The following is a 16,472-nucleotide window of genomic DNA, read 5'->3' on the forward strand; positions in this document are numbered from 1 at the left end:
ATTACAGATAATTAAAGGCCTTGTGTCTACTGAGCATGTGTCAGCACTAAACATGAAAGGACCAAAGACCAGCACCTGGATGGACGTCACTAAGGTATGTTCCTGGCACTTGGTCACACACACCAGCCTGTACAACAGGTGTCTGAGCACACCTGTGGCAGGTCATATGCACTAGGGGGCAGCACTGAGTCATATGAGAGCTGGAGCACAGACTGAACACTTACTATAAACACATGTACTTTCTAAGTTTGTACATCCTCAGCTCCTCTTCTCACTCTAAACTTCATATTTACCTCCGCCAAGGAGGTTATGTTTTCATCAGGGTTTGTCTGTTCGTCTTTTTGTTTGTTTGGTCTGCACTCTCCCAGTGGTCTTCTGGTCTTACAAATAATCCTCTCGGTTATTTTATCCAAAATCTGAAACATACACACACGACAAGATTTGAAAGTAATGGTACATCAGACCAGATCCAGGACATTCTTCAAACTGTCATGTCCTGCAGAACAGCAAACAAACCACATGTGTCTGTAGTGGTGTGAAACCTGGGGATGGATCCAGAAGGTGGAGGTCGAGAGGAGTGAAAAAAACCCCCATCATATCCACTAACAGAGTTGTAACACTAGTATTTCAACATAGACAGTATGAACACATCACATTTGATGCTTTTTTGTTATGTCAGCATCATTTCATCATCCTAAATATATATTCATTCCTTACCTTTATGCTGTAACGTGTGCATTTTTCATTGTAATGTAATGATTTACTGTATTATATTAAACATTTGCGTTAGACCATGTTCAATTCCTTAGAATAAAAACATATATTTGTCTTGGAGAACAACATCTTTTCGTCTCTTGTGCATTTTACAGTATGTCATGTGTAGATTCATTCCTTTGATGAGAAAAGGACGGTAGTGGTCAGTGATGCCCACCCTGCTCCTTCAACACTTCATGTGGTTTTCTGTTCCACTTTCTTCTTCTTTATAAGATGGAGTCAAACCCATAATCAAACAGACCATTCAGTCGGTTTTCTCACTAACGTCTGTCTTCATGTTGTTCAGATATGAACCAAATCCTGCTGCTGATGGAAAAAAAAACACAAAATGAAACTATAAATATGAAATTATGCTCTTCAAAGATGGCAATATTCAGCTTAGTGAGTTTATTATCAAAATATCTAAAAATATCTAAATACTGAGAATAAGAAAAAATGTAGCTTTTTTTTTTTTTTTTAGCATGAATCCATAAAAAGGCGCTAACTATGAATGAAAAGTAGTATCATAGAAGACATAGGAAGTGTAATTATGTATATGTATAACCAGGGTGTGATTTGTTAAAAAACCTGAGGGAGGATTTTTTTTTTTTTTTTTCCGGTGGGGCAGGGGGGGAGCAGTTACATTCAGTCCAAAACTAACGTAACTAATGCTGGCGTGAAACAAAAGTAAAACTTTACATACTTTCAACGTCCAACTCCCAGGTTCTATTCCTCTATTATACAACAGATCTTACATGAAATGTTCACATCTTCTAACCTGTATCCACTGGACACACAAATGCTGAGCCTCATGAATTTGTCACATTTACACCCCCCTATATGGTGCCCCAGTGCATGGGGACGTTCGCAAATTCTGAGACTGCCGACAGTTCAGTTCAGGTGAACGTTAGTGTCAGTAATGTTGGATATAGGTGGAAGAAAACTGTCACAACCTGCTGTTATTTACATTGGTTGGTGTCACCCCCCACCCCCACCCCCGAGGATGAAATTCATTGAGCAGAATTAGGGATGTAAAAACCAGAGGGGGGTTGATCCCCCCAACAAATCGCACCCTGTGTATAACGTATAATGCAGTGGTTCCCAACTTTTTTTTGCTCCTGATCCCATTTTAACATCACAAATTTCTAGCGACCCCAGACATTCAAAATGGGGACTTTTTTTTTTTGCTAAAATTATTTTTTGTTTTTGATCATGTAATAGTTTGCTATACTATGTTCCGAATAAAGGTTAATTTTGAACAACATTTAGTCTATATATAATGTATATTATTATGGACGGAGGCAGAAAAGCCAGTCTTTCATGTATTGGGATTGTCTCTCTCAACTCACCATATGTTTTTTATTAGTATGTTTTTATTTTTTTTATCAATTACTAGAAATTTCAGGCAACCCCATTTGAATTCCAGGTGACCCCATGTGGGATCCCGACCCCAAGGTTGAAAAACACAGGTATAATGTATAATTACTAGTGCTGGGCAGCGATAAAATTTTGAAATCGCAATTAATCACATGGATTTCTGCAATTAATCGCGATTAATCATATAGTTATATTATTGGGGGGGGATACATACAATACAGAATGTATTGCCTTTAAGTGATATTTCAGACTTGAAGTACTCCGGTGATAAAAATAATTCCACATTGCAGTGCTTCCAAACAACTTTGTCCTTCTCAACCCCACCATCTGACGACATTTAAAATGAAAATGTCCATGAAAAAGACCGCTACTTTTCTCCATGTTTATGTCCCCATCAGTTTATTTCCGGTTGTGAGTGATTGACAGGAGTCTTAAGCCCACTAATAAGTACTAATACTAATAAGCCCAATAATATGTAATGTTCAATTGTTAAAAGCAAGCAAAGGGCCCTCTAGTGGTCGGAATAAGTGTCACTAACGTATGTTTTGTCCTTTTGGTGTTACCATAGTCAGTTCGGACATAAGAAGATACGTTTTTTTTCACTCTGTTTGTATGGCCCCAAAAACGTTTGCCTGTGAGTATTTTATGTTCCGTTGTTGTCAGAATGAATAGCATAAAATATCTCTGATGTGAACCTTTGTTGCTGGATAAAAACGTAAATTTTAAATTAATCTGTAAATGCTAATCGTTAGCATGTCTATGGATTTTCCCATTCAAGTTAGCATCAAGCTAATCACATCATAAATAAGTAAAGGTTAGTTCAAAGGCTGGCATATTATACCTAAACACAACCAATGAATTTACATAAACTTAGCATGAGCCTGCATAAAGAATTAGCAACCCATCTCCAACTGCTAACATAAATGAATTAGCTTAAACATGTTATAACACATTGTAATAAACTCATCCAAAATAAGTCATAACATGTTTCTAACGACACGTTTGCATGTGAAATTATTTAGCAAACAACAGAATGATTGATACATACAGGCGTTGCTTCTGCAGGAGTTACACAAAGTTTGATTCAGCATTTCTCAGAAAGTTTGCTGGCTTTTCCCTCTCAGCTACACCGGCACCAGCGCTTGATTCTAGTGCGTGTGGAGTGCCAAGATAAAAGCATGAGTTTCAAAATAAGAGTCCGTATGTATAAATGAACTACGACTTGCTTGAAAGGCAGAACGGCATTAACGGGAGATTTTAAAAAAATTGTCGGCGTTATTTAATGAATGCGTTAATGCAGTAATAACGCGTTAACTTGCCCAGCCCTAATAATTACTGTTCAACAAAACTGACAAATAAGACAAGTTTCCATAAGCGTGATTCTTAATAGCATTAGCATTATTTAATTTGGTAGACATGTGAATAAACAGACTTCTAAAGTAAAGTCGTCCTGTCAGTTGAACCTGACGACTGACTCATGCAAAGACCATTGGAGTTTGTGCCCAATAGGAGACATTTCCTTATCAATGACAACCACTAATAAAGGTATAAACCTGGATAGATAAGAGCGGACTGATACTGACATATGTCCAGAACAATACCACGGCAGGTCTGTGTCACAGGTTGAATCAAACTCAGATGTGCCGCTGGTGTGGACCTAACCCTAACCCTGACCCTGTAAAGACCAGGGGCTTTTGGAGTTGTCCGAGGTGCATCCATCCTGTCACACTGATGCTGTTCTTGGCGTTCTTTATCCTCATTGGTTGCCCTCCCTGTGCTGCTGCACCAGCACACCATTCCACCTCTGAAATACCGTTGGCTTCCAGAAGCTCATCCAGGAACAAACTTCTGCTCATTTCTTTTGATGGGTTCCGCTGGGACTACGATCGACTGGTGGAGACGCCGAACCTGGACAGGATGGCCCAGGATGGTGAAGGCCACCTACGTTACGCCACCGTTCATCACCATCACCAGCCCCTCACACTTTACGATGCTCACGGGTAAGAGCAGTAGGAATAATATGTAATGTCACTGATCTACTCCACCTGGACTGAAACCGTCTAACTTTAAACACTTCAAGAGACTTTTACAGATGAGTTCAGTGGTGTAGTGGTCCCTGGAGAAGTGGGTATACTCTCAATTTTTGGCTTCTTCTTTTTTTTTTAAAGTCCAGAAAAATGCCCTTTTAGAAACAGTGACACGTCAGACTACTCTATTTATTTTACCCAAAAATCCATCAGTAGTGTTTATTCACTTTTATAAAATTATCATGACTTGATCAGGAGCAGTTTGTAGGTTTTACTGGACACACAGGCAGCTGCATGAATGTAAATGTATTCAACATGAGGCAAACATAGGATAACGTTGGCCTTTCAGAACATTAGCCTACTCACACAGTTTAACTACTGGTGACTAAATCTCTTCTCCTCTAAATGTGCAGTCATATGTCCAGTAGTTTAAAACAGTGACTCATTCTGAAACCACCTTAAAACTGACCTCAGAATTATGTATTCCATGAAAGTAGGTTCTCTTGATATGTGTCATTCAATTGAAAGACATTTATTCTGCCTTTCTAATTTGCATTTCCAATAATTACGCATCTTTCAAAGAGATGTGCAGTGACCTGTCAATCAACTGGCAGCACTGGCACCTGAAGAGGTGTCCAATCAAGTTCCAGAGATGGCCAGCACTAGTTAGCAATATTTTCCTTAGCATAACCCGCCTACTCTGCCTCTGATTGGCTCATCAGTCCTCATGCCTAAAGTTAACCAATCTAATCATTGAAGGCAGCAAGTACTAGCCAATTGGAGGCAGAGTAGGGCGGTCATGGCTTCAGCATTCTAGGGGGAAAAAATGGGCAATTTGGCTGCAGATATTTACTGAATGGAGCACATCAGGGGGATTTAGAGGAGGGTATACGCAATGCTGACGGAAAAATAAGTGGGTATACTCCGTATACCCTCGTATACCCTGGACTACACCACTGGATGAGTTTGCACTTATTTATGTCAACTGAAAAGTGTACAGATAAAGCACAGGTGTCAAACATGCGGCCCAGGGGCCAAATCCAGCCCGCCAAAGGATCCAATCCGGCCCGTAGGATGAATTAGTGAAATGCAAAAATTACACTGAAGATATTAACAATCAATGGTGTAAAAATCATTTTAATTCAGGTTCCACATACAGATCTCAGTTGGGTCAGATCAGTAAAACAGTATCATAATAATTTATAAATAATAACAACTGTAGATTTTATCTTTGTTTTAGTGGAAAAAAAGCAAAATTACATGAAAACGTTTACATTAACAAACTAGAAGCACTCGGAGAGCGCAGACCTCCACCAAGGCTGATCAGTGCCCCCCCCCCCCCCCCCCCCCCCCCCATCACCACCAAAATTTAATCATTTCTCCCTTATCCCATTTCCAAAAAACCCTGAAAATTTCATCAAAATCTGTCCATAACTTTTTGAGTTATGTTGCACACTAACGGACAGACAAACAAACAGACAGACAAACAAACCCTGGCCAAAACATAACCTCCTTGGCGGAGGTAATTATCCTTTTACAAAAAATGTGAATAACCTGAACAAATAGGAACAACCTGAAATGTCTTAAGAGAAATAAATGCAATTTTACCATTATTATGCCTGGTTCTATATGTTTTGTGTATTTGTAATTGTAATGTAAGTTGTAACACACATGTGTAAATGATAAAGTGATAAACTGAGGCCGAAAATTGTTAAAATTGTGCTTGTTTTTCTTAAGACATTTCAAGTTGTTCATGTTATTCAGATTTTTAAGGAAAAGTTGTAGATGTAAACATAATCATAATGTAATTTTACTTTTTTCACGGTTATTATTTTACTGGTCTGGCCCACTGGAGATCATATTGGGGTGAATGTGGAACTGAACTAAAATGAGTTTGACAGCCCTGAGATGAAGGATGGACAAGCTGTGCCCTCTCCTTTAGGGTATTTGAGTATTGGGTTCTGTCATGTTTCCAACTGTCACTGGTGTGAAGGACTCAAATACTAGTGTGGTGTTGACGACGGGTCCATCTGAACAGAACTAGACTGAATAACGGTGTTTATTAACCCTTTCATGCATAGTGGTCACTACAATGGACATCTATTCAAAGCTCTTCTCTTATATTCATGGATTTTGTTGTTTTAGTTCCATATCAGCCAAAACAGTGGACACTTATGCACCATTCCATACACTGCAATTAGTAGTAGTAGTAGTAATTTATTCGTCCATTTAACAGAACATGAATATACATACATACAGTTTGGATTTCTATATTAAACATGGGCGAAAAGGCATAGGCTGAAGCAGCAGCTTATTTATGCCTACCCTATTTACAAGAAGGAAAGTTGCAGAAACAAAACAAGATAACAAGATGGCACAGTTTTAAACAATAATATGACAAAACAAATGATATAATCTAAGCAAAATCTTAGATTCATACTGATAATTGGCTTACTTTGTCCTAAAAATAATTCCTATCATTACTGTAACTTTGCTGGTCTTGATAAACCTCATCTGCAGTAACATGTTTGAGAGTAAATCAGTTGCTTGTTATTGTTGTTAGACTCTAATTAACAGGGTTTTTTTTAAACAAAGTTTGTTTGTTTGTTTTTTTGCATATTATCTCCATGAAGTGAGTAGTATTAGAGTATGTTCAAATGTGAGAAAATGTCAGATTAGCAGCATTAAAAATGTTTTTTTATTTCATAGTTTTCACACAGTTTGTCAGTAAATACATGTTTCTTTGTTTCTAAAATTAAATTCATGGGGTTCAAATGAGTGGACATTTTTGGAACTCCATGAAAATAGGTTCATAAGATAATTTTCATGCTTCAAGAGGAAAAAAAATCTTGATTAAGGTTCTCATAATTCATGCATGAAAGGGTTAAAAGTATAGTCATATTTTGGTAGCCATAAGGTGAAATAGTCATGGAGATACAGTATAAGGTCAGATCTGGATTCCAACATTCCAGTATAGTGATAGCAGATGATTAAGTAACATAGGTTGATCTTAGAAGTTGACCACTGTCAACGCTAAACCTTTAAAATGCCATCTGATTTTCACCAGTCCAAACTGGAAATGAAAGGATTATAATACTGGAACTCATGCTCCCTTTGTCTGTGTAGGTTCTCATTTGCCCAGCTCATCATTCTTTCAGGTTCAACTGGAGCTAAACTAGTCCAGCTGAACCGAGAAGAACTACAGATACAGACCCGCTCCCTTTGGACTTTCCAAATGTTCCCCTTGTGTCAACGTGATACTGGATAGCAGGGGTGTCAAACTCATTTTAGTTCAGGGGCCACATTCAGCCCAAAATGGTTTCAAGTGGGCCGGACCAGTAAAATAATAACAGTGAAAAAATTAAAATAAAATCATGATAATGTTTACGGTACATCTACAAAAATCTGAATAACATGAACAACTGGAAACATCTTAAGAAAAACAAGTGGAATTTGAACAATATTATACCTCAGATTATTAGTTTATCCTTTACACATGTGCATTACAGCTTACATTACAATTACAAATGCACAAAACATTTAATAACAGGAAGAATATTAGTAAAATTGCATTTACCTATCTCAAGGCATTTTGGGTTATTCACAATTTTTTTTAAAAGAATAGTTTGTTAATATAAACATTTTCATGTAATTTTACTTTTTTATGCTAAAACAACGAGACATTTTGCTGTTTTAATTATTTATAGGTTTAAGTGGTTCTGACCCACTTGAGCTCTAATTGGTCTGTATGTGGAATCTGAATTTAAATCATGTTGACACCCTTGATTGTTAATATCTTAAGTGTAATTTTTGCATTTCGCAAATTCATCCTACGGGCCAGATTAGACCCTTTGCGGGCCGGATTTGGCCCCCGAACCGCATACCTGTGCTGTATAGAAACAGGAAAGTGTTGGCAAGTGGAAAGTTTGAAATAATAATAATGATGACACTGTCAGATGTTCTGAATGAAATATAGTGTCTAGTAAATAGAACAAGGACCTGAACTCATACCAGGTCAAAGCAGGAGTGAATTAGCCACACTAAACTAAACTAAACTTACCTCATGTCACTGCAAGTATTTTCCCATTCCAGTTTACACCATTTAGAGCATGAGTGGGATTCAGTGGGCTTGGGCCAAATAGCTCTTATCAAAGCTGTGAATGACCATGGAATTAAAGTCAACTTTACTGTTAGTTTTTGTATGTACAGCACATACAGAAGACTGAAACTGTAGAACTCTACAGCCCATGATCCATCCATCCATCCATTTTTTGAACCTGCTTTATCCTCACCAGGGTTGTGGGAGTGGAGCCTATCCCAGCTACCTAAGGGCGAAGGCGGGTTCACCCTGGATGAGTCTCCAGTTCATCGCAGGGTTGACATATAGAGACAAACAACCAATCACAAACAACCAATTCAAACCTATGGGTGATTTAGATTAAACCAATGAACCTGCATCAAGGAAAAAAAAAAAAAAAAATACTAGAAAAGCGCTTGGAGAGAACTCTGTCAAGGCAGATCAGCCCCTCAGCCCCCCCCCCCCCCCCCCTCCCCCCCTCCCCATCACCACCAAAATTTAATCATTTGTTCCTTGTGCCAGTATCAACATTTCTAGAAAATTGCATCAAAATTTGTCCATAACTTTTTGAGTTATCTGCTAACAGTCAGACAAACCCTGGTGAAAACATAACCTCCGCCATTCCTTGGTGGAGGTAATAACTGTCAATAACAAACGGCAGAAGAACCATATAAATAAAACTTAACTTCAGCCACCAAACAGACTGAAGTTAGAGTTCAAAGCACAGATAGATGGAAGGTTAAAGGCACATCAGTAGGTACCGTTGATCATTTAGTCTGTAATCATTTCCTTGGACAGATAAGAAGATTATTGGTTTGGCCTCAGTGACATCAGCCTCAGTTTATGCTGATATGCAGATGATACTGTCTTTTCCCTGAACAACATTTCACCCTGTGTTTCATAAAGACCATCTGTTTTTCCATTTGAAAACTACCTTTTACTGTTGTTGATCCACCAAGAGAACGGCCGGTGTTTTCAGTGCTTTGCTCAGGCTAAAGGTTCACAAAAGCTGCAATGTGGACGTTTAAGTGAAACTTTGCTTGTGTATGTATTTTGGATTCTTTCATTAGGGCGTCATGTTGAGAATCATGGAGTCATCCACAACATATGGTTTAACACGACCACTCAGGAGAAGAAACAGTACTACATGACTCAGTTTGTGGACTCGTACTGGGATAATGGCAGCCTGCCCATCTGGATCACAGCACAGAGACAGGTTCAGTACCATCACATCTGTTCTGACATCACTCACATTAGCTTTTAGCAGCATTTGTAATATTACAACCCCCAAGTGTGGGCCAGTGTGGAAGAGAAACCAAGTTTAAAAAGAAAGCAGTGATATGAAAATGTGCATATTCAGGCAGTAACACAGTGGTTCCAACCGTTTTTGGCTCGTGACCCCATTTTAATGTCACAAATTTCTGGAGACCCCAGACATTTTTTTGGCTAAAATTAATTTGTTAGTTGCTATAATAGTTTGCTATAATATGTTGCAAATAAACGTTAATTTTAGGCAACATTTAAGCTATATAATGTAAATTTTTATTAGTAAGTTTTAACTTTTTTCATAAATCATAAGAAATTTCTGGCAAACCCAGACATTCAAAACGGAAACATTTTATTTGCTAAAATTAATTTATTTTGATTGTGTAATAGTTTGCCATAATATGTTGCATATAATTAACGCCAATTTTAGGCAACATTTAGGCTATATAATGTAAATTTTTATTCCTAATTTAATTTTTAATCAATTACTAGAAATTTCAGGCAACCCCATTTGAATTCCAGGCGACCCCACGTGGGGTCCAGACCCCAAGGTTGAAAAACACTGCAGTAACACATTCCAGAAAAGGCTGAAACTGGAACGATTTCGTTCAAACAATGAGTTCAATTAACTATTAGGGAAAAAAAAAAAAAATGATAATAATACCAAGATTTTTAAAAGCTGTAGCTTGGAAGTGATTAGAGATAAAGGCAAACTGTCAGTGAGATGGAAGTAAATGAACTCATCTAATTTGCATATTGTGACAAGGTTCAAGGTTACTTTATTTGTACCCGTGGGTAGATTTGTTTTGCAGACGTAGTGATTGCTTTTGGCATTACAGCAAAACATTCATTGAACCTGTTCGGCAGGTACTTGATCGAGCGTCCAGACAGGACAAAAAGTGCTCAGTGTTCCACCATTCATCAGTATAGCAGCATGGATAAGTAAAAGAATAAAATAAATAAATAAGATCAAATAAATAAAAACAAGATGCAATAAAACACTATTAAAAAAAAAAAAAACAAACTAGAGAAGATACAAACAGTGTGGGATAAAACCAGGTAAGAATATAAAATTTAAAAATTAGAAGTCATAATAATAATAAACAGAGCAAAGAAAGGATAAAAACTAAAATAAGTAAATAAAGTGCAATGTCACTATTTCTTGTTGAGCTCAGTGATGGCGACAGGAACAAAGCTGTTTTTATAAATGTTGTGTCCTGCACCTTGGGACAAAAAATCTCCATCCAGAGGAAAGGAGCTGAAATTTACCTCGTAAAGGACGGGAGTCATTATTAAGAACTGATGAAGCCATCCTCAGGACCTGTTTAGTGTACATCACACTGTTACATCCTGGAGCGACTCACCCAACACGCTACGGAGATGCTTTTCTCAGCTGTTAGTAAACGGGCTCCACAGAACAACAACAAGCACAACCATAAAACTATAAGCACAACACCGGCTAACTCACACACAGAACTGGAACAACAACGGGGGTCAAACCTTGTCCGCCCAGTAACAAAAAAACAACACAGAACTGACAGAACACTAAACTGTCCGACACTGTAACCATCGCAAAAATTCAGTGTGTTACGATAATGTTGTATATTACAGGATGTGTTTGAGGGGAATCGGACAAAAGATGCATGACATAGTTTATCACTCAGTGTCTTCGTTCCCTGAAAATCTTTAAGTGTCCTGGAAAGAAAGAAAGAAAGAAATAGAATAGAATAGAATAGAATAGAATAGAAGAGAATAGAATAGAAGAATAGAATGGATCTTTATTGTCACTGTTACAGGACCAATGTAGGTCCATTGATCAGTTCTGTTTAGCAGCAAGTTTATAAAGTGCAAAAAGAAAGAAAGGCTGTCTATAAACTATAAAACTGTAAAACTTGTTGGGGCCCATCTTTTATGGTGAGAATGAAAGAAGCGCAATAACCCTGTAGATTTATAAAAATTTATTACAGAATGATGTTTCAAATTGAAGTGAACAACCAGCAATAATCAGCAATGATCAACACACAGATTCAGAGATAAGTCTCGCTGTTTGGCGTAAACAGGGTGTAGTCTGCTAAGACTGGACACTGACAAATAAAAGTCAAAGAGCCTTTATACTATGCATGTCATGTATGCATGTTTACTTAAAGCTATACCGTATGATGTGGCATTTTTACGCTTTTCTTTTGTCATCTTAAAATGCTCCTAATAAGCGTGTGTCAAACTAAAATGTAAAAGAAATCCACCAGGTATTGAAATTCAAAAATGTTTAATTCTCATATATTGCTATTTCTGATAAAATTCTGACCAATCATTTTATTCGGTCTGAAAGAATAATTGGGCGAGCCTGGCTGAGCCTCCTGTCAATCATCCATTACCACCGTCCAGCATCCGATCCATTATCGCCGTCTCCGCATCTGATATGCGTCCCTCTGAATCTGACGCTTCACTCCCGCTGCTCCTCCTGTCACTGACCACAGTCTACTGTCTCAGGATATGTATGGATAGAACTGAAACGCACATAGAGGGAAAAAATGGATTTATGAACAGAAACAACAACTAATGGAACAAACGGGGGTCCGATGAATGAAGGACAGAGATAAAATTCCGCAAGTCAGGTGTATTGGACTAAACAGACAGCTCTGCACAAAGGTCAGCTTTTATGACCATGGGACTCATACAGGTACACTTGGTGTCACACAGTGTAGGATGATAAAGTATGGACTATGAAACCTCAAATGTCCGAAAAATTCACGGATCCCGCACGTTCACAATGCACACGCCCATCGCCTGGGCACCTCATCTCCATGCAGTGAAGACACTGACCCAGTGCTGCACAGACCAGACCCTTAAATACAGGGTCTACTGATGGAACAGGACCTGCGGCAGGTGGATGATGTGTCTGATTACTGAGGGAGGGGTCCACACACCGAAGCAGGCCGGACCTGGACCTCCACCTCCACCGCACACATCAGGGGAGAGGAGGAGCATCAGAGCTCAGGCAGGGGGAAGTGGGCGGGGCTTTGGAGGGAGGTGGTTCATATTCAGACTTTTACTAAGTGCTGTGAGAAATGCCACCTCAGTAGGTATAGCTTTAAGTTCCATAACATGTCCCTACAGTATCTGGTTTTAACTAGATTTTATTGATTTGCTCAGTATCTTCAGCATAACAAGTACAGAGTCTAAAATCGTCAGAATAACAAGTACAAAGTTTAGACAAAATGAATCACCAATAATTCATTTTCCTTCCACAACTATCACATAAAAATAAGACTGAAATACTGAAACCTACTCACAACATACACAACTACAAAGAAATACTGAAAATAATAAAAGGCCAACTCTAAACCACAGATCCAGAATATATGCAACATATACTATACAGAAGGTCCAATTAAGAACAAGGTGCATGAGTTGTGAGTATTTTATTGACCAAATATGAAATAGGCCTGTTCACTGGTTCTGTTTGAACGGGCATTTTCCAAACTCTTCCAAACTCTTCTACGGGTTCTTCTTTCAGTTTTCTTCAGATAAACATCTTGTTGGATCTTCTTCCAGGGTCTAAAAACAGGATCTCTTCATTTCCCTGGAACTGCAGCCACCTACAGAGGAGAGACGGTCCAGGTGAGGCAGGTGGAACCTATGTTCTATGATCACTCCAATGAGGCCGAATGGAGGACAAACGTCCAGAAGGTCATTGGAGACTGGTTCCACCAACAGGACCTGGACTTTGTTTCCTTGTACTTTGGGGAACCAGATCTGGCGGGGCATAAACATGGCCCTGATTCTCCAGAGGTTAAGGAGATGATCCGGCAGGTGGACCGGACCGTGGGCTACATCCGGGACACAGTCCGGGACCACGGCCTCAGCGATCAGCTCAACATCATCATGACCACGGACCATGGGATGACTGCCACCCTGCGGGGCGGCCTGGTTGAGGAGATTCTTCTGTCTAAGATCCCTGGCTTCAGTTTCAGGGACATCCAGTTCCAGCTGTTGGATTACGGTCCTGTTGGGATGCTGCTGCCTAAAGAGGGGCAGCTGGAGAAGGTCTACAAGGCTCTGAAGGGAGCACATCCTCACCTTCATGTCTATAAAAGGAGGAGGTTCCAGCCAGACTTCACTACAGTACCCATCCTCGACTACTGCCCCTCATCCTCATCGCTGACCCTGGATACATCGTCAACGGGGTGAGTCACTATGACGGTCCAAGCAAACATTCACTGAGTAGAAGAGCAGATGGTTCTATTGCATTTACATTTATACCCATGATGCCACAGCAGCGTTCACCAACACAGGTTTCACAAGTGCTCTGGTCTTCAATTCTCGTAATTTATTACCTCTAGAACTCCATCTGACATTGTAATCATTAAGGGTGTAATGATGCATTCATTTGTACTGAACCGTTTCAGTTCAATATGATACAATATGGAGGTGGACCCAACGAATATGTGTAGCCGATGTGAAGAACGCAAACACTCACCTTAAGTGTCCACACGAACCTTGAAGTGGAACACACACAGTCTGAGCAGAGTGGACCCAGGCAGAACCCATGTGGACCCAGGCAGAACCCTTGTGCAGGGTCTCCACCACATACATTCTGGGGCATTGATAAGGGGGTAACCATGACAACAGAGAGTAGAACAGAGGCACAGAAGCCAGGTCGGACGTTCGAAGCATGTTAAGTTTCACTTTCGGTTTTCGGTAGTTACAGAGTGCACCCCTCCATACATGCCCCCACCCCCCCACTGGTCTGCTTCACTGCTCCAAAAACATACCAAACCAAAAAATTTCTGTACTGTTAAACCCCTAGTAATGATCTATCATTAGTCACATTGAAATGTTACCCCCAGGGTAACAGGGTTAGGGTCAGAGGGTTAAGGCTAGGGTTAGTTAGGGTTAGTGTTAGAGGGTTAGGGTTAGTTAGTGTTAGGGTTAGTTAGGGTTATGGTTAGAGGGCATTGACATTAATCGGGAAATGTCATATAAAATCCTCCAACCAGTACATAATGCCCACTCTGAGCATATATTTAACCCTGCATAACCAAACCTAATTTAGCCCATACAGACCCAGAACTATAGTTTTTGTGATGGCTTATCTCATGAATTTCTCTCTTCATTTAACCAAGTGATTATCACCATTTATTATAATATCATTTGAATTTTTTTCAGTGAAAATTTTCCAGTATTTAATTAACTGTCTTTATAAATGGTCATAAAATAGAAAATTGAAGAAAACATGATATTTAGCAAAATATCAATAAGTCTACATAAAAACGTGCATGTACAACTAGTATCACTGGTAAACTAAACATGGATTTTATAGTTGAACTAATGTTGCAGAAGATAATAATGTTTCCATGTTCCTACATAGAGGGTTCAGGTTAGCAGATGTAGAACCCTATAGATCAGGGATGTCAAACATGCGGCCCAGGCGCCAGATGCGGCCCGCCAAAGGGTCCAGTTCGGCCCCTGGGATGTTTTTGCAAAGTGCAAAAATTCCACAGTCTTGAATTGAATTAAGCAAAAAAATAATAATAATAAAATAAAAAATTAGCTTGAATTAAGGAAAAATCTTGAATTAAGCAAAAAAAAAAAAAATCTTCAATTTAGTAAAAAAAAAAAATTCAATTAAGCCAAAAATGAAATCTCAAATTTAGCAAAAAATCTTGAATTAAGCAAAAAAAAAAATCTTCAATTAAGTAAAAAAAATCTTCAATTAAGCCAAAAAAAATCTCAAATTTAGCAACAAATCTTGAATTAAGCAAAAAAAAAATCTTCAGTTAAGTAAAAAATTCTTGAATTAAGCCAAAAAATCTTCTATTAAGTAAAAAAAAATCTTGAATTAAGCAAAAAAAAAAAAAAAAAAAAATCTTCAATTAAGTAAAAAAAAAATCTTGAATTAAGCCACAAAAAAAAAATCTAGAATTAACAACCAAATTTTTTTTTTTGTTTTAGTGCAAAAAATAACATTAAATGATGAAAATGTTTACATTTACAAACTATCCTGTAACAATAAAATGTGAATAACCTGAACAAATATGAACAACCTGAAATGTCTAAAGAAAATTAAGTACAATTTTAACAATTTTCTGCCTGTTCCTCAGTGTTTAGTGTCTTTGTAGATCTGATCTATAATGCACATGGAGAAATGATAAGTTGAGGAATAATATTTTTAAAATTGCACTAAATTTCCTTATGTTTTTTAATTTAAATTTCAGTTTTTCAGGTTTTTTTTGATTGTTTGTTTGGATAGTTCATAAAAGTAAGTATTTTCATAATTTAATGTTTTTGTTGTTTGGTTTTTTTACACTAAAACAAAGACAAAAATTGGAATTGTCATTATTTATAGATTATTCTGTTATTATTTTCTGGTCTGGCCCACTGGAGATCAAATTTAGCTGAATGGCCCCTGAACTAAAATGAGTTTGACACCCCTGCTATAGATACATCTGATGCTGATGAAAAACTGAGAAATTTCATCTTACCTGAATTATTGTTATGATCACCTGACAGGGTTAGTGTTCAGATGTTCTAAACATGTTCGATCAGTAGATGCTTTTGGGTTTTTAAGGGCTAGTTCTGGATCAGTAACCCTAATCCTAATCCTACAGTGGCTGACAGAGGGAGTTTTGGATTTCTTTGAGTCCGTCCCAGTTGTTTTGGGCAGTATCCATGGTACAAAACAGTGTCGGGGGAGGTTGGTTGGATGGTACCTGAAGGAGCTGACCTGTCATTTTAATGTATGTGTTATGTAAATGTGTCCAACTGTCCCAGAGATCTGGAACAGCAGTGTTGGTTCCGTTTGTCAAAGACATGGTCAGATGTTTGTCCTGGTTTCTGACTGTGTCCGTACAGATCTGGCTTTTGCACAACAACAAAGGAGACCACGGCTTTGATAATGAGATCATGGACATGAAGGCCTTCTTCAGAGCTGTGGGGCCGGATTTCCAGAAGAACCTCAGAGTGGATCC

General features: G+C 38.4%; 1 pseudogene; it reads left to right on the plus strand.

Annotated features, from left to right (window-relative positions):
- The first annotated feature begins 3,861 nt into the window (after positions 1-3,861).
- LOC115439449 (ectonucleotide pyrophosphatase/phosphodiesterase family member 7-like) overlaps positions 3,862-16,472 on the plus strand; it is a 17,986-nt pseudogene continuing 5,375 nt past the window's right edge.

The sequence above is a fragment of the Sphaeramia orbicularis genome, chromosome 19 (genome assembly GCF_902148855.1).
Source record: "Sphaeramia orbicularis chromosome 19, fSphaOr1.1, whole genome shotgun sequence".
NCBI lineage: Eukaryota > Metazoa > Chordata > Actinopteri > Kurtiformes > Apogonidae > Sphaeramia > Sphaeramia orbicularis.